The 19,134-nt window shown below is 40.8% G+C and overlaps 1 protein-coding gene across 1 annotated transcript in view; it reads right to left on the bottom strand.

Moving 5' to 3' along the window:
• Positions 1–19,134, bottom strand: part of ZNF521 (zinc finger protein 521) — a 282,046-nt gene that overhangs the window by 262,817 nt on the left and 95 nt on the right. The window lies entirely within an intron of this gene.

The raw sequence follows: 19,134 nt of genomic DNA, 5'->3' as shown, positions 1-19,134 counted from the left end.
GAGCATTATTATGCCACTAAATGGAATCACATAGCTCAGGAACATGAAACATTTTGCTTATTTTTTTCCTTTTTCCCCTTCCAAAGCTCCAACTGGTTCTCAAACAAACTGGGGATCAAACTGTCACTAAAATAAAGTGGAAAATAATTTTAAAACAACATTTTTTTAAAGATTTTTTTTTCTTTCCTTATGAGCTGGCACACAAGTAAGTGTACAGCCCACATTTCTAAGAAATGATCCCATTCAGGAAGATAAGAAAGTAGTTTCTAAACAACTTATTTGGTAACATGATGGCTCAGCGAAAAAGAAAGAAGGAAAGAGAAAAATCCTATAAAATAAGGTACATGTTTGTATAAAGAAAGATCAGAACAAAAAGTGAGGCTGTGATTTATGACTTATGAGCTATTACAAAATACAAGAAAATTTATGTACAATTGGAAAAAATTCATTTTGTTCTCCTTTAGTTGGGCCAATAAATTTTAAAATATAGGCAACCCTAAATGTCTAAGGTTCCTTCAGCCTGATCAACAAAACAAGAAAGGCCACACAACCAAAAATAAACTATAAAAATAGATCATTATTGATTTAGTATCATTTCTGAAACACTTTCCTTAAGGAATTTGAAACAAAGGGAATAAAAGAGCATCATTTTTTAACTTTTTAACTGCACTTTTCATTTCCTAGAACACAAGAACTGCTTATGTTTCCATGAGTTTAATGTTTTGCTTTAGTTCTAATGCAATATCTCCAAAAAACAGATTTTAATAAGGCACCTTTTCCTACAGAATGACAACCTTGCCAAATGTGCATTCCATCTGCATGTATCTGCAGACAAGTAATAAAGACACCAGGGCCATTAGCATAATCAATACACAATTTACAGAGCTACCCAGATAGAACTGAAAGTGAACGTGTATGCCATTATCTTAGTAACTATAAATTAATAGTCGTTTGTGGAAATATATCCCCACTTACATTGTTTCAATCCTGACTTGTCAAGATAATGAGCATAGATATAGATATAAATAGTATATATTACACATAAACATTTTAAATGATGATTTATTATCAGATAATCCCCAAATATGCATAAAGTAAAATCAACTAAATCAATCACACATAGGGCAGAATGGCTGATAAGTAACCATATTTAACCATTTTGGTTTTTTACCATGTGCTTTAATAAGCAGAAAATATATACATAAATATACACATATATATAACATTCAGAAACATAATTTTCACTGGAGAAGGAACATGTTCTCAGATGGTGAGCCAGGAGATCTCACTCTATTTTCTTAAAAGAATAATAAGGACACTAATCTGGTCAATTCTACTACTTGCTGCTTGCAATTTTAAAAAATCCAACCCTTTTGAAAGTTTGTATTTAGCCAACACTATAAAAAAAAAAAAGTATGTACCATCTCTGAGCTCTCATCTCTAAGACATCAGAATTGGCATCATTTCTTCAGGGATGGTGACGGGTCGTGCCCGATTCCCTCCATAGATGGCATCGATGTCCCACCAGTCCTCGGGACAGCCCACATCCAACACGTGTGTCCATCTTGTCACAACAACAAAGCAAATTTGCATGGAAAAGTGGCATATTTCAAATGAAAGAAAGCAGACATTGCTTCAGGATGGTAACCTGCCAGTGGGAAATGTGAATTGTTTTTTCCCCTAGCTTCTCCACACAGTGTATTTAAAACACCCAACGTGACATTACCAGGAACTATTCAGCCCAAAGTCAGCTGCATTGCTCCAATGTTCCAGGCACAGTCATCGGTCACTTCTCCTATCACTCAAACTGGTGGAGGGCTCGACCTAAGCAAATCTCCTGACCTTTCAGTGACAGCAACCAGAACACCTTTGAAAGTCCACTCAACCTCTGTAAGTATTTCTGCTGAGAGCTCACCAGCAATGGGAAAACACTCCTGGGTCCCTCACTCCAGCACCGCACCCCACCCCACCCTGACCTTCTCTAATGGGTCCCTCACTCCAGCACCGCACCCCACCCCGACCTTCTCTAAAATACCTCCCAGATCAGCTTTCTGAGGCACACGATTCTTGTATCTGAAGCCAAAGCCTTTAATCACACAATTAGGGATTTGTCAGGTTTCCACTGCTTTCAATTCTCTCTCAGGTGTAACTGACTAATATCATTTTTTTTTTTCTTGTAGAAGTAACTTTTGGGGCTTGGGGGTGGAACAGCAGAGGGAACTGAGATCAAAATGCTTAAAGCAAAAGGAACACAAGAGGGGCGAATGTGGTGGCCAGAGGATTCATTATTTCCACCTCTTGACTGGGCTTAAGATTGGCCTTGGCTTCTTCTATTAGAAAATTCTGAGACCCAAGTCTACCTGTTTTCAAGTCAGGAAATCTACATTCTTTTTCTGCTTCAGCCGTGCTAATGGGATGAGATACAGCTGTGTCTGTGCCTCAGTTTCCTCGTCTATAAAACTGAGACAATGATAACTGACAAGATTCACTTAAGATCAAATGAAATAGATACACAGTGTCTTTAGAAACATTAAAGAGGTGCCCAAATACAAAGTATTTGCCATAATGATTGAACTCACCAGAGCTCCAGCTCCATTACCCCCCTTTCATTCTAGAGAATGGTTACTAAAAGTTGAATAAAAAAACTTACACCATTCCTCTTAGGCCTTCTCCAGGAGGGGGAATAGTTTCTGTTCTACACAGAGACAAGGCAGCCACAGACTGTGCCGTGCACACCTCAGGACTTTGCAGAAGAGGGAAAGATGAAGAAGAACTGTGTCTGCTTCCTCAGCTTCCCCGTGGACTTCACCCATAATCAAAAGCTGGTACTACTTACAAACTTTCTAAGAGGCTGTTAAGTTACCTGTTGGGCATCTTACATGTGTTACCTAATACAACAGCCCTGTGAAATAGATTCTTACCATTTTATTGGTAAGAAAGCTGAGGCTTAGTAGGTTTCATAACATGCAGGATTCAAAACCAGGTCATTAGGCATGGTATCCCTCAGGTCAACTCATTGGGACACACTGAGAGGGGACAAAAGCCTGAGACCTTGACAGCTAACACTAGACTAAGGAAGGTGACTCTCACAGGGCAGGAGGTCTAGGATTCTGGCTTTTGTTGAGAGGCTGAGAGGGATGGGGAAAGCCACTTTACCTTCTACAGCCTAGAATGTGTACAGCTGTGAGAGGCAATTCCTAGAATCAGAAATCAAGAGACTGAGACTCTTCCCTATTCTATCACAAAGTCCTGGTGACTTGAGATGGGGCACAGAAGCTCTTCCGGTCTTGGAGACGTCAGGGTAGATGGGTGCTCCAGCATCCTTGCCCCGCTCGGGCCACTGCACTTCCCTGGCCTCTCGCCTCTTCTCTAACAAGACATCCAGCCCCAGCCAGGGCCAACCTGTTAGGAAACTGAAAGGCTACCACTGCCCTTTCTAAAGAGTCTTCTAGGATATCTATTTCAAATTATCTCAAAGTGGAACTTCCTTTGTCACTTACTATCATTTAAGGGTATTCCACTCATTAAAAGTGGCCTCGCACAATCCTCTTGACTCTCTCCACCCTGATTTTCGATTACTATTTCTTTCACTTCATTTAGCATTAAAGTTGAAGGAAAAAGTATAAATGGATATTTGAAAGTCATCTGATTGGATGTATTAAGGTTTTAGGCTTTGTCCATATAGAAAGACAACTTTATGACGGTTATAATTTAGTTAAAATAAAAAGACATGGGCTTCCCTGGTGGCGCAGTGGTTGAGAGTCCGCCTGCCGATGCAGGGGACACGGGTTCGTGCCCCGGTCTGGGAAGATCCCACATGCCGCGGAGCGGCTGGGCCCGTGAGCCATGGCCGCTGAGCCTGCGCGTCCGGAGCCTGTCCTCCGCAACGGGAGAGGCCACAACAGTGAGAGGCCCGCGTAACGCATAAAAAAAAAAAAAAAAAAAAAAAAAAATAAAAAGACATGGTAGTGTCTGCCCAGAGTATCAGACAAATGAGTACTGAGGTCAACGAGTGGGCAACAGCACAGGCTGGGTTTCTAAAGCCTGAAGGGACAGTCGGAGCCCAGCAATCTGGGAGTGGGGACTGGGTGATTTCATGAACTAAACACAGAGAGGACTGGTGACTAAATGAGCAACGGAATGCGAGGGGAAATAAAAATACAGCAAACTGAACAGTTAGGGCTTACTGCAGAAGAGACTGAAGAAGAAATGAAGAGCAGAGAAAATTCAGACAATCTGCCCCAAAATAAGGTTTCACATAAAATTAAAGCAGTGGCTAGACACAGCCAAGCACGGACTGGTAGGTAGCAGCCAGCCAGCAAGACACATTCCATCTTTACACCCTCTACTTGTACCACTTGTAGACAACACAGAATCCCTCTCTGAAGCCTAGAAGAAAATGCTTCTCGATCAATTTACTGATGGGTATGGTGATGTAGAAAATCATCCCCTTGTTCAGCTAATTCCTTTATAAACTCAAGCCCAGATTTACCTTTTTTTTTTTAACCTTTTTAATTTAAGGATTATTAATCAATCTACTATGATTAAACCTTCATAATGATAAGTGAATTATTTGTCTCTACCTCCTCTCCCAAGAACGATTAGCCTACCTTTGCAAATTAGCATTTAGTGATGGCCCTTTTGCAAAGAACCACAAAGACCTGACTTACCAAGAAGATGGCAGAGGCTCTAAAATGAATTAGCTCCACTTTATGTTTCCATTCTTTTAATTGGAATTTCTGCAGGATTTTTTCCTTCAGAACTCTCTCTACATTGGCAAAGCAAAGTGGAGCTTGGAATCAAGGGCTGCTTTGGCCAGTGGGAAGGGACTGGTCATGGTGACTGAACCCAGGGAAGACGTCCACAAGGGACCCATCCAAGGCAGGCCTCTGAAAGCTGTGTCCAGCCACACGGGTACCTAGAAATCCACAGAAAAGACTTGCAGCCCATGGGATGAAGGGTTTCCCCACAAAAAGGAGAAGACCTTTGAGAGTGAGAGTAAGAAACATTTACTAGGTATTTCTTACCTGACAGAGACTATTCTAAGCGCTTACATGAATTAACTCTGAATTCTCACAACAACCCTATGAATTAGGTACTATTATTACCCTCACTTACAGATACAGAAACTGTAGTTCCAAGTGATTTCGTAATTTGCCCAAGGTCCACAGACTGAAATTTCAACCCAGGAAGTCTGACTTAACACCCACGCTCTTAACCACCATACTTTATTGACCCATTTACTAAATGTTTGCTAAGCACCTATTATATTTCCACACATATGCTTGGGTGCTGGACCTAGAAGGGTGAAGGGGGGCAGACAGGGCTCTGAAGCCAGTGTAATGAGAAGACAGAACTAAAAGAATGATCAGAAAAAAGAAAAAACCTTTCTATGTCAGACACAAACTCTAGTAGTTAGAGGGAAAGCCTGACAAAACTGAAAATTAAAACATTTAAACTTCTGTATGGCAGAAGAAAAAAAATTACCACCCACAAAGTCAAAAGAAAAACTGGGGGAAATATTTGCAACATGTAAGTCAGAAAAAGGACCAATTTTCTTATTAACATGAGCTGCTCTTTCAAACCAAAAGATAAAAGAGTCAAGGAAATAAAAAGGCAATTCACAGAAAAATAAATACAAATCCTTGTGCAAACATATGAAAAGATGCTCATAATTACAGAAATGCTAATTAAAATGTCAATGAAATACCATTTTGTTTATTTCACAAGCCACATCAGTAAAGATAAAGTATTTAAACACAGGCACTCTCTAATCCTGTTGCTAACAGCAGTGTGAACTGGCATTACCTCTGTGGAGGGCACATTTGCAATATCTATCAAAATGATAAATGGGTGTTCCCTTTATCCAGCAATTCCAACTTTAGAATTTTACACCATATATATAATCACACATGTTAGCAAGGATGTGTGTATGCTCACTGAAGCAACATTTGTAAATAGTAAAATAAACAAGTAAAAAAATAGGAATAAATGATAGAACACCATACAATGGATACAGTTGTTAGAATAAAGGGAAAGGTCTTAAGTGTTGATATGGAGGGATTTCTAGGAAATATACTTAGGGAAGGCAACATAGAGAGCTCCCACTTTTGTTTGGGAATAAAAGATACCCAAGATACCCACATATATGCATTGCCATCTAAGAATGGTCCAGTTTGCTGCCGAAGACATTACCAGTAGAATCCTCCTCCTCTAAATAACGGTGGAACACCTATTTAAAGAACAGTTGGGGCTTCCCTGGTGGCGCAGTGGTTGAGAGTCTGCCTGCCGATTCAGGGGACACGGGTTCGTGCCCTGGTCCGGGAAGATCCCACATGCCGTGGAGCGGCTGGGCCCGTGAGCCATGGCCGCTGAGCCTGCGCGTCCGGAGCCTGTGCTCCGCAACGGGAGAGGCCACAACAGTGAGAGGCCCACGTACCGCAAAAAAAAAAAAAAAGAACAGTTGGTAGGGACAACACATCACCAATATCCCCAGCTTTCTGAAAGTTCGCTTTCCACCACTTTGATTTTATGAAAGATCTACATTAGTACCTGCTTTCTCTAACTGAAAGAAATCCGAAGAGGATTTTCGATTTTAGAAAAGAAGGTGGAAAGCAAGAATAGCATTCGTGAGTTTGTTTTGCAGCAAGTCCAGCCGTTATAGAGGCATTGCTCACCCGCCAGCAGCAAGAGTGGCACCACCAACTCCTTCCCCAGGAACTACACTGGGCATCGCAGCAACAAGCCACCAGAGCTTTGAACTGTGTCTGTGAGCATCTGTGCTTTATCTCGATGTATTTTGTGCATCTGTTAGCAAGATGTGTCCTAAGGTAAATGCTTCCTTGCTATACACCAGTTCCTATACAAAAGGTTTCACAGGAACGCTCTACTTTCAGATAGACTGGGGGTAGGGGGGACACTATTAGCCTGTCCAGGTTATGGAGGCATCTCACTAAGACTTGGCTTAGAGAATTATGTGGATGGTGATAAGGGTTGTAGCTTCAAACATCCTGTCATAGACTGTCTTTTGGGACTTTGTGAATAATACCATCATGAATAGAGACAACAGGAAATGTTTAAAAAATGTGAGCTGAAAAGTGAAAAAAAAAAGAAGAGCGTTGGTAGGTAGATTACTGTTTTTTATAATCTTTCCGCAGTTTTTCTATGTAAGTTTTCACTTACAGAATATGCTCATGAATTGTTGATGCACTGTCATAGTCTAGTATTTGCTCCTTGATGTGGAAGATGTGCTAAGAATTTGTAAAGATCATAAGCAGAAACATATTACATGATTTGTATATATTTTCCTAATTATCTATGAGGTTAAATGGAGAGGAGAGTTGTTAAATTCTCTTATGATGCCAAAATGAGTGAGTTTATCCCATATTTAGACAGCATTATAAGAATTATAAGAAATTCAGATATTTGGAATAAATAGATCTAAGTGATGAAAAACTCAAGAAATATAGTTAGTTTACTTAGAGTGGAATAACCAGGCCCATGTACAAACGATGGCCAGAACTTGTACACAAGTTAGTCATGTGCAAATAATAGGTACCATTTGTATGAACTGAATGTATACCATTGTTGCAAAACTAAGTACAGTTTGGAGTTAAACAACATTAATAGGGACACAAAGAGTCATCGAAAATGTCTTCATAGACTGTTAGCTCTGTGAAACCCATGGGCAACTGGGTCTGACTTTTTCCTTACTGTATCCTTAGCACCTGACACATAATTGGTACTCAATAAGAATTCCTGTAGCATGCATGAGCACGCTCAATGGTTTCCATTCAAAATCATATTAAGGGCTTCCCTGGTGGCGCAGCGGTTGAGAGTCCGCCTGCCGATGCAGGGGACACGGGTTCGTGCCCCGGTCCGGGAAGATCCCACATGCCGCGGAGCGGCTGGGCCTGTGAGCCATGGCCGCTGAGCCTGCGCGCCCGGAGCCTGTGCTCCGCAACGGGAGAGGCCACAACAGTGAGAGGCCCGCGTACCGCAAAAACAAACAAAAAAACCAACAAAAACCATATTAAACCTCAGATTTGGTTTGAAAGTGCTTTCACCAGGATCCCTCCCTGACCTCACTCATATCTCTGGGAAATGTTCTCATAACACCAGGGCTTTCCCTTCACCTAATTATAAATTACTAGTATCTACTGAATTGTTCATTTAATGTATTTCCACTGCTTGGCTGTGACTCCCCAAGAGCATAGACCCTATCTGTCTCCTTCATAGCATCCCCAACTCCTAGCACTCCAGGACTGGTAAATGATGGATGTGCAGTAAATATTTGTTGATTAAACACATGAGTGCATTAATGCATTTGTTTGTGCATTTGTATGCTTGTTTGTTTACCACCTAATTTTAGGCTATGGGGATTCAAAGAAAAGAAACACAGAACTCTGCTCTCAAAAAGCTTATCGAGAAACCAGAACACCAAGGTATTGTCATAGTTTCTATGACATATGAGATATGGAAGGGATAATAAAGAGAGGAGTCATTTTAACTCGGGTGGGTCAGAAAAAGCCCCACAGAAGATGTGAGATGAATCTTAAGAAATGAAAACAATATTCAAGCCTTTATTATCGTACAAAGCAACCTGAGTATCTACAATCTAAGCCTGGAGGAGCGAAGCGAGGAAAATCATTAAAGGTTTGGGAAATGTTGCTTTATGAAAATGGTACCAGCATTTGGGCAAATGGATGGACACGAATTGAAGAGGAGGAGCCAGCATAAATCAAACTAAATTAAAATGCTGTCCTTAAAGCAACACACTTTGACCTTGCACAGCTGCAGATTCACACCTATTCCCACTGCAAAAACCCACCCGAGACCCAGGCAAATATAGAGTTGGTGAGTCACTCACGCATACAGACAAACTCTAGTTCAAGGTAGCTGCTGCTACTAGGGCTGCTCCCAGTTGAGATACGACAAACCCCTAGTGGGGTCAATTGGTCACTGGCCCAAGGTTCTCATCTAGAAGCTGAAAGCTGCTCTATGAAAATTCCAGAGTTTGAACAGAGTCAGAATCCTTATAAAGGCCCTGAGAATGGTTCAGTGTGTAATTCATGTTTCTTTCTGTGTTAGCTCCCTAAGTAGGGGGTCTGGACAAGAAATCACAGTGAAAAGTAAGACCTTCTAACCTCTGCTGTTTGATTTTGTTCTCAGCTACAACCCAATCAAGTTCACAATTTTAAAAGAATCCCTGCCCCATTAATATGAATTACTGATCAACTTGCAAGAATTACAATTTTTCAATATGAGAATTCTACGATGTTAGAGAGAGAAGGGAACTCAGAAGTCATCAACACATTCCTTTGGTAAAAAAAAAAAAGTGAGTTAGGTTCCACAGAAGTTTACTGAGCACTTAGTATGAGTCAGGTACCTGGCTGACCCTCTCCTGGCCTGAGGGACCCAGAGGCAAAGACAGAGCTAGGAAGCCATTCCAGGGGTCTGCCAGACCATCATACTCATATTGGATTTTAAATATGCAAATCAGCAAGTATAAAAAACAGTTACAATTAATGGGAGCTATAAAATGCTGTTATTATCTTGTAATGGTTTTATTTTGAAGATTAAAAATTTGATATAGTGATGCAATACTTATGAAAATGACATATATGATATTGGAGGAAGCAAAAGGGATTTCATGTGATCATCTTTCTCTCTGGTCAATTACACTCCACCATCACCGCTGATACTGCACTCACGTCTTTGAACATGAAGACCATCAAGACAACCAATATCATTATCCCTAAAGTGTCTTATGCTTAAGATCCATGATTCTGTAAAAGTTTATTTCAAGGCATTCACCTATTTCCCTGGGGAAAAATAATTAAACCTGCGCTATGGACGTTTCATTACTAACTTGGTTCATTCTTTAGTGTTCTATTCCTGAATATTTAATGGAATGAATTCCTCATGACTTGTTTCACCTCGATTTTATATAGCAATTAGGGACTCTTAATTGAGGTTTAGTTTTGCTGTTTCTTAATATTAATATCATACACATTCTCCAAGAGCCTCCAATTATTTCAAGGATGCCACAAATTCTTTGAAATTTTAAAAAATTTACTTTAGTATCACACAATTAGCTTTTAGAAACATTATCTAGATCTTTTAGGAGGACTAAAAGATATTGCAAAGTCAATGACCTAAATCCAAAAAGAGTTGGAAATAGATATTCTATTGTATTTAGTGGTTTCAGTTCAAGTGAGCGTATCTACCTTTTAATCATAAGAGAAAACAAAGCTCACCATTCTCAAAAAGTATAACTCACCAAACGTTTGGTGCCAAAAATGTTTTTGAAACTCATTTTATCTAATGTTTTTAACAGACCCAACTTGCTGAAAAGTAAATATACCATATACACATATCTCCCACCACTTGCATTGCTTTTTTCCCCTAAATTAAAAAGCAATGGAAAGTATTTAACATCTCATCCAACTTCCTAAACTCTAAGCTTCATAAGAGCAAAGCTTATGTCTGGTACACAACTGAATATTTGGAACTAGCACAGTGCGTGGGACAAAATAAGCACTAGGAAAAACAAACAAAAAACAACTTGTTGAACGATGAAATGAGCCCCCTCAGTCTACGGAGAGGAAATCCGAATCCTGGAGAACAGAGGGTAAGGTGACTTGTCAAATAGTGCAGGCAGCAAATCAGAGCTCACCCCCTGCACCCTTTCCACTCCACAGCCATCTCCTTGCTGGCACTAATATCCAAGTCACAATACTTATGACCATAACTGATTTTTTCTGCTTTTATTCTCAACTCTTTCCAGGAATGAATATGCATTACCTTGAGTCCACAGTTCTTTTTCACCCCTTGCCTCATGTCCACAAAAAGTACATCTAACTTTGTATATTACACACTGACAGCCCCAAGCCACCCTCCACAGAGCAATCTCAGACTCCGTACAACAGCTAATGAACAAAACATTCACTGGAACTCATGACGGCACCACCTTCCCAACCAGAAGTTCTCTTTTGGCTTCACTGGTCCTTGGTAGAGCGGTGTTTGTGAATACTTAACTCCCTTAAATGTATAAAAATAAGAAAAGACAAAAGTGTGATACTAGTGATAGAAAGCACATGTCTAAAACACTTCTAACAATTGAGACACGCTAAATCATCAGGAATGCTGAAAGCAGATACTAGCTAGTCATATTCACGTGCTTACTAGACCTAATCTGGTTCTATTGTAAAGGAAAGGAATAACATTAAGGAACACATTTGAAATGCTAGAAATTGTTTCTAAGAGTCAACATATTGTTTAAAAAATTGTAATATTGTTTTAGAGTCCTGGTCACAGCACCCCTTCAGTACAGGAATTTATTGTTCACCTTATTGACCCTTCAGCTCTTCATAGGTTTTCACAAATGTATTCCGTATGAATATATGCGACTGTCTATACTTGAGAATGAGAACCACGTATCTCCTTCGTTCCCGTCAGGTAAATAACTTTCCATCTTGAAATATCTCTCATAGTGCGCTGATGGGATAAGAAATTTGGGGAAAAGTCAATCTTGAGAAAGAAAGGAGAAATAATTTCAGTGAAATAATGAACCTCAAGGGTACGATGATTTTAATTTCTAAAAAAAATTCTATTCTTTACAATGATACCAATTTTTATTAGGCAATATCCAGTTCAATCCATTTTTTTCCTTAAAAAGTGATTAACACTATGAATTCGCTAACCAAAGTATATTTTAAATAGAACGTCAGAGTATGTTTGTATGTGCATACATATTGCTTATGTATATATCTCATACAGAGTTGTGATAACTGAAACCTTTTGATTTCACACATATAAAAATTTTCATTGAAACCAAAACATAATTCCTACAGAATTATGAAAATGAGTATTCTGAATGTCAGTCACTTGACCACATGCAGTGGGAGACAGCTATGCTCATGCATGAATAGTATATGCTTTCCAAAGCAAATCATCTTCATTTGAAAACAAGACTTTACATGCTCAACACATGTTCGACACATACACATGCAACTGACAAATTTACGTATATATTTTTCTTTTCAGAATTTTTCAAAGCATTTACTATCCCATGAAATTAAAACTGGTGTCCAATTTAAAATAATACTTTTTAAATGTAAGCATTTATCCTTTTTCGGGAGGGGTTTCTAAAAAAGGGGAATTTCTAGACAGTAATCTTTGAATCTGGATTTTTTTTTTTTTAATGACCAAATTATAAACCTCTGCAATCAGACATCTAGAACAGAAATGCCAACGGTAGTGTGTGCTGCCAAAATAATGATACCCCCAAGATCAGCCCAGTGCCTGTAGCTGTGGCAGGGTCCCCAGGCAGCTGGGTAACTGCTACTTGATCATTATGCCTGCTAAAACTGAAGCTACTGAAGTTTTAAAGAATTCATGTCTTACTGAATTTCTTTCATCTCTAATAATTACTAAACTGGCATAATTACTTATACTAGAGGTGAAATGTGATGCATGCTAAAAGCCCAAGCTGCCTAAAATTAAAGTTTAAAAAAAAAAAAAGCCACAATTCTTAGTTTTCAAAGATTTATCTTGTGTTAGGCTTTTATGCCAAGAGTTGCATAATTATTTAAACCATTTAAAAGCTTTCCTTACACTATTTGATTAATACTATAACAGGGCTATTTAAATTTACTAATGTTAACTTTAAGTTTTAATTGCTTTGTCATAATATTGTTGCAGAACGTATTTTAAATCAGACAAGTACACTTTCATTACAGCAAACAAGGTATATGCAATCCTAGCTAGTGTACCATGTAATCCCCAAACAAAAAATGGGAACATATTTCAGATTTAATTGAAATGGGATTAGAAACTTGCATGCATTCCCCCCCACAGAACTAACTTTAACCTTTGACAGCACAATGGGAGTCAGTGGAGAAAAAATTAAATACATCTGGGAAAATACTTAGCCAGAATATCAGCCTTTGTATCAAAATTTCATTCAATTCAAGAGCATTCTTTAACATATTACTTAATGACAACATTTACATTTTAAACAATCCATAAGGCTTCTAAAATATGTTGCAAGTCTTAAAATTATTTTCTCTATGAAATAACTAAAAACTCAACATGGTATTCATTAAATCCAGCCATGAAGAATGTATTCTATGGCAACAGAATTAGTGACATTAAACCAGCAATGTGAATTCTGTCAGATGAATTAATAAAGCACAGTTAATAGGAAAAACATACCTTTCATAAAATTCTTAATTGATCTTGGTAGAATTGCTCTTTTCTACTATCAAAACCTCTTTCTCCTCATTGCATGGTTTTACATCAAAATGAAAACTCAAGCAAGTATATTTGATCCTATGTTTCGATTTATGTGAACAAGTATTTCACTAGAATTTACCAGACTAGCCAATTCTCAAAATTGACTTCCTTTAAAAATAAAAGGAAGGGAGCAAAAATGTTCCTGTAAGTTGAAAAGAAATATCCTACAAATATGCTACAAGACTTGCAATGACCCAAACAAGCAAGCAAAAAGAACTAAGTATAATTACTGAAAGCAAAAAGTTGAAAACTTCTGTCATCACTATTAGACATCACTGCTGTCAATAACTACAATGGATTTTAAGGGATATGGGAATACTCTGGCAAAACAAAAAAGAAAAATTATTAACAGCTTGCTTTATAAAAAGCTGCTAATCTCAAATCCCTTTGTAATTTCATTTTTACATGTACGCTTTTATGTTCAATATCCTATTTTTCACCCTTTTTTGACTGGATGAATAAAAGCCAACAATCCACTCATGCATCAAACAGATGTTTTTGTTTTTAAGGCCAAGTGGAATCTTATGAATTTTTGTTCCCTCCCTTTAGGAAGATGCTGCCAGAACTGCTGAAATTGTGAAACCAGCATTTTGGAAAAGACTCACTGGACCATCAGTCCTGGAAGTTTGACTAGCACTCATGGGATTCGTGCCAACTGTAATTGCTGTTTTTGTTTATGTAGGATTGTCTACTGATTGGACTATAATCAATTTAATGACTTCAACATCTAGTCAGTATAATTTAGAGGTGGTAGAGGGAAGAAACAGTCCCTGCTTGATAGATGCATAAAAGTCCAACTGCAACTGTTTGAAGGTGGTACAAACACTGAGCTTCTGCAGTGTTTCCAATAATCAGGCTTTCTAGCACCTAAATCCAAAAGTAAATGCATACATTGCTGTGTGCTGCAGAATTAGTATTTTGCTCTCACAATTATGAAAAAGAATATATGTAGATATTTTCTCAATATTTTTTTTAAAAACTTTAACTTTAGGTTAAACCTAGTTATTAAAAAAGGGAGTCATGCTTCATTTATCTAAAAATAATTCTGAGCAAAAATCTATATTGCAGGTTTTAATTAAAAGCAAACTATTACTGTCTTAATGCAATAGTTTCCTTATTATGGCATCATCTCCAAAACCAAAACTGAACCTCTAGTGATAAGGAGTTGCTTTTTTTGTTTTTGTTTTTTAATAAATAAAACACAGAGTACAAGAGGACCACTTTTTTTTTCTTTTTTTAGTTATACTTCACCTGTCTACCTATAAGGAAATATATTTTTGACTTTGAAAAAAAATGTGTTTAAATAAGGATTGGAGAGTTTAATGTTTCTATTAAATTTAGAAGCTAGTACAAGCTCCCTGCAGTGGCTTTTTTAACACCTACAATTTCAAGAGCTTTTCCACCGGAGAATACAGCCTAGTAGATAGGTTTTCTGACTTTTGAAAGGTTATGGACTTAAAACCCATTGCCTTTTCTTTCAAATTCTATAGTTTACATTTCTTCTTTAAATTGAGAGCTGAATTTTTGCCACCTCATTATATTTTTGCCACCTCTAAATAAATTACGTCTCCTTAAAAAAAAAAAAAAAACACTTTATAAGTACAAAAGAAGGTAAATGGGAAAAAGGAAAAAGGTCAATTCTAAGTGTGATAACTTCAAAATGTGCCAAGTTACAAAGGGCTAGCTACTGTGACAGCCAAGTTAAACAAGGTATTTTGGGGCTGTCTTTCTCCCTGGTTCCCACCATTTCTCTCTCGAGACCCCTGGTATGGGTTTATGAACACGTGAGGGTCCAGATATCCTAACTCTGTCTTGTGTTTAACTTGGCCATTTACATGTCTAAGTGCTCTGCTCTCTCCTCACCAGCTTTATAACTTGGCTCTTACTGAACATATCACACCTTTATGAAGTGGACCACTTTTTCCTTCTTACAAGTGCTTTTTGGAGTAAATTTCCCCCAAAATTGTTTTTATCAGGTGAAATGGCAGAGAAACTTCCATCAGAGAAGCACCACAATAAATAGAATAAAGAGCCAGCAAGAAAAGACAGAAGTAGGTCATAACTGACCAATTTGATGCCACTGATTTGCTACTTCAGAAAACAAGCAGATAGCAGGACTATTTTCAGGCAGGTAATCTATTCAAATCTCGTGGTTACTCTCAGGAATTGAGATAAATAGCCAAATAATGCAAATGGGGTAGAGGGTAATTGTCGACCATCCATGCTTCTAAATACTGGCTTTAACTCTCGGTTCATTAGACAGAAAGGGTTATTCTGAAGATTCGCAGCATTAAGGACAGAATAAGTTTCTTGACTTTGTGTGTGGACTGAGAGAATTTTGATGCTAGGGCTCTGAGAGCAGAAGGGGTAAAACAGTTCCATGTTTCAAAATATAGTTTGCAGCTTTCACAAATAGAAAAGTGAATCTCTTTGGTGTTTAACAGCTTTAATGCACTTTAGAGGACGTAAGGAGACCAAGCAGAGCACGCTCCACTGCAGCCAGAAACCTGGCAGCCACTCCCAGGAGGCAGGTTATTGGGACAATTACACAAAAGTTTGCTATGAACAAAAGATCATGCAAAATTTAAAGTAGATATTCATTCAAAATGCTAAATTTATGAGTACCCCAAATAAATTCAACTATTAACAGAATTTTTGATAGTCCTTATTTTTAAGGATTTGGTTGGAAACAAAAACTCCAAACTTAACTGTCATTTTGTTTTAATGTTTGTACCTGCCTTATGTAAACTACTCCCCTGAGACACGAGTTTCAAATTATGATATCAGAAATGACAGCCACAGCAGAAATATCTTTTGAACCTTGTTTGTTAAAGAAATAGTATGGATGTAGGAGACAAGTTGGAGATTGAATGCAGAACTTCATGTTTTATTTAGAAGGGCGCATTGCATTTTCATGGTTTCCAATGCCTCCTTCAAACTGGTGAAAAGTAATCTGCAAGGTTTTGAAATACTGTCACTCCTCTAACAAAATCACCATTTTCATCTCTTAGTTGCAAAACTACTAATCAGTTCTTCATAAAAGAAACAAATCAAAGCTGCCTTGCTATGCCTGCTGATAGCAAAGTATTGCTCATTGCTTATTATTATTACTATGCCAGAATATTTGTCATAATAATACCTCCCTGGCTTTTCTAGGATCCAAGTGTGACCTTCCAAACAATATAACAATATAATGGACAGAACACTCCTCGAACACATTTTGGAAAATGGAGACCCTTCCTGGAAGACACAGGGGAAGGAAAATAGTGACAAAAAGGCTAGGGATTTAACAGGAGCCACCTAGAAGGCCATTCTACTGCTCCAAGACCGCTACTAATATCACAATTACTCATCTGACATAGCTCATCTAAATATGTGTTTTTCCAGGTAAATGCATACCCTGAAGAAAAACAAATCCACTCTTCAGTGAGGACTGTACTATTTTTATTCCTGTCTTCAGCTTCTCACCCCAAAGCTCAGCTAGCCCACCTGAGGCCATTCGCTCTTCTGGGAGCCTTCCAAGCATCTGACAGAGGAGACCACCACTGTGTTCCGTGCCCACCCAGAAAATGGAAGCTAAATCTTTGTTTTTAACGTAAATATTTTATTTAGAACTTGGCAGTTGAAACACAGATGCTGTGTCTTCATGGAGAAGGTACCGGAATATTTTTGCGATGTGACAATATAACAAAAGAATAAAATGCCCTCTACTCATTTTCACTTGCCATTTTTTTGCTTATTAACTTAAGGACTGCACAAGTCTCCGTGCCAGTTATTCTGCAATCCGACTTGTCAAAGACTGCCCTGCGAGTACCGCCAACTGACAGCTTCACTGACCGCCCATAAAATCCTACGTGCATGAGAATAAATCTTCTTTAGGAAGCCCGGGGTAGCACATGCACCACAATCAACAGAACTTTCACCGTGAATTCATTCCAAAGGCAGGCGAGCTGAATGCCCAGAAACTGCAGATGAGCAAAACTACCGACTGTGCAAACTTCAATAAACTTTTTAAAAATAAAAAGCCCCCAGCAGCCCTTAAAACCAGGCTGACACCAAGCGCTCCCCTATCAAACTCGGAAAGTTCTTTCCAAGTGACGAGGAAGAGGTTCGTCCTGGTACTCCGCTCAGCGTGACTTTTAAGGAAGCTGAGAGTCTCACGGCAAGTTCCCCCAACGCGAGCGTCGTCCGCCGTTACCCTGACACCCGCGCACGCCCGTGGCGTTTATTTTTTCACTCTCCGCGCTTGCATCTTTCAGGCCCTTGGTCTAGGTTTTCCCAGAAAATGTGTGGCTCACGTGAATGGAAATGACCACAAAAACTGTGTCAAGACACACGTCAATGATTCATCTCGTTTTCAAACTAAAACTTCTGTGGTTCAAGAAAAAAAAGAAAGCGTTCCAGTCTGCGAGGCCCTCCCCCACCCCGTCCCTTCCCTGGAGAAGAAAGGGCTTTGTGTGTGCGGTGAGGGCTCCGTTAATCGAGTTCATAAATACACATAGGCGGGGGCCGGGGCCGGGAGCGTGAGGCGCCCGGCTCTCCCCACCCCTCCCCCGACCAGCGGCCGAGTCGGGAGTCCGGGTGGCAGTAACAAGGGCGACTGGGCGCCGGGGCCCGAGCCGCTGAGGAGGAAGAGGATGCTGCGCCGTCGCCGGGGACCAGAGGGCGGGGCCGGGCCGCGCGGACCTCGGCGGGACCCCGCGGGCCCCGGCGGGCGCACAAGCCGCCCTTTGTCCTCCGCCTCTGGGGTCGCGGGCCCTCAGCCGCCGACCGCCGTAGCCCCCGTGCCCTTGCCCCGATTCCACGCCCCGCGGGCCCGCACCTCCTCCGGTCCTCGCGCTCCGCGGCTCGCCCTCCCCGCTCTCGGCCTCTGAGCGCCAGACCTCCCGGCTTCCAGCGGCCGGCCGCCCCCAGTTTCCCCAGGAGGAGGCTCGGGAAGGTAGACGAGGAGGAGGAGGAGGCCGAAGAGGAGGAGGAGGAGGCCACCACGTGACTCTCCTCGCCACATTCCACCACAGCCACCAGATCAATAACTTCTGGTTCCCCCGCCCCCAACCACGCCGCTGCAGCCAGCCAGCGCGCCCCCCCTACTCCCCCCACAGGCAACCCGCAAACTTCCCTCTCTACCGGGGACGACGGGGAGCTGGACCCCATCACGCAAAGCAAAAGACCAAAGGGGTCGGCGGGAGGAGCAGGGGCGAGGGGTGGTCAACTTTCTCCGAACGGCCGAGAAGGGTGCTCTGGGGCTGGAGCGGGGTGGGGGGGGGGCCGGGGCCCTGGGCGCCCGCGGGCCGGCTCCTCGCGATTGTTTACACGAGCTGCGCGCCTAGGCGAACCCGAGCGGGACGCCGGGCGGGGAGGAGGCGGCGGCGGCTGTTGTGTCCTCGCCCTGGCGCGGCCGGGACCCCGGGCCACGCTTGTAATGACCGGAGGCTGCTCCCCCCTCTCCGGGATGACTTTTCTCTTCTCCCAAAGAAAGGAAAAAAGAAGCACCGCATGGTTTTGCATATTTATTCTTTGCAAAAACACACAACAGAAACTTTTTCCTCCAACCCAGATGTAGATCTTAGAGAATTTTTTCCCTCCCTCTCCGGATGGTTTTCTTTCTTTTTTTTTTCCCGGTTGTCTTTCCTTGCCCACTTTCTACCGCCACCCCATTTGGGGATCCTCCTCCCGTCTTCCCCTCTCCCCCGCCACACAACCCCGACACATCACCCTCACTCCACCTGGGGGCTAAACAGGGGAGGGGAGCGCGCGCGTCCCCGCACTCACACTCACACTCACACGCGCGCACACGCCTCACGGCCACGCAGCCCTCGCTCCGCTACCCACAGT

Source organism: Phocoena phocoena, chromosome 13, assembly GCF_963924675.1.
Source record: "Phocoena phocoena chromosome 13, mPhoPho1.1, whole genome shotgun sequence".
Taxonomy (NCBI): domain Eukaryota; kingdom Metazoa; phylum Chordata; class Mammalia; order Artiodactyla; family Phocoenidae; genus Phocoena; species Phocoena phocoena.
This window is presented reverse-complemented; position numbering and strand designations above follow the sequence as displayed.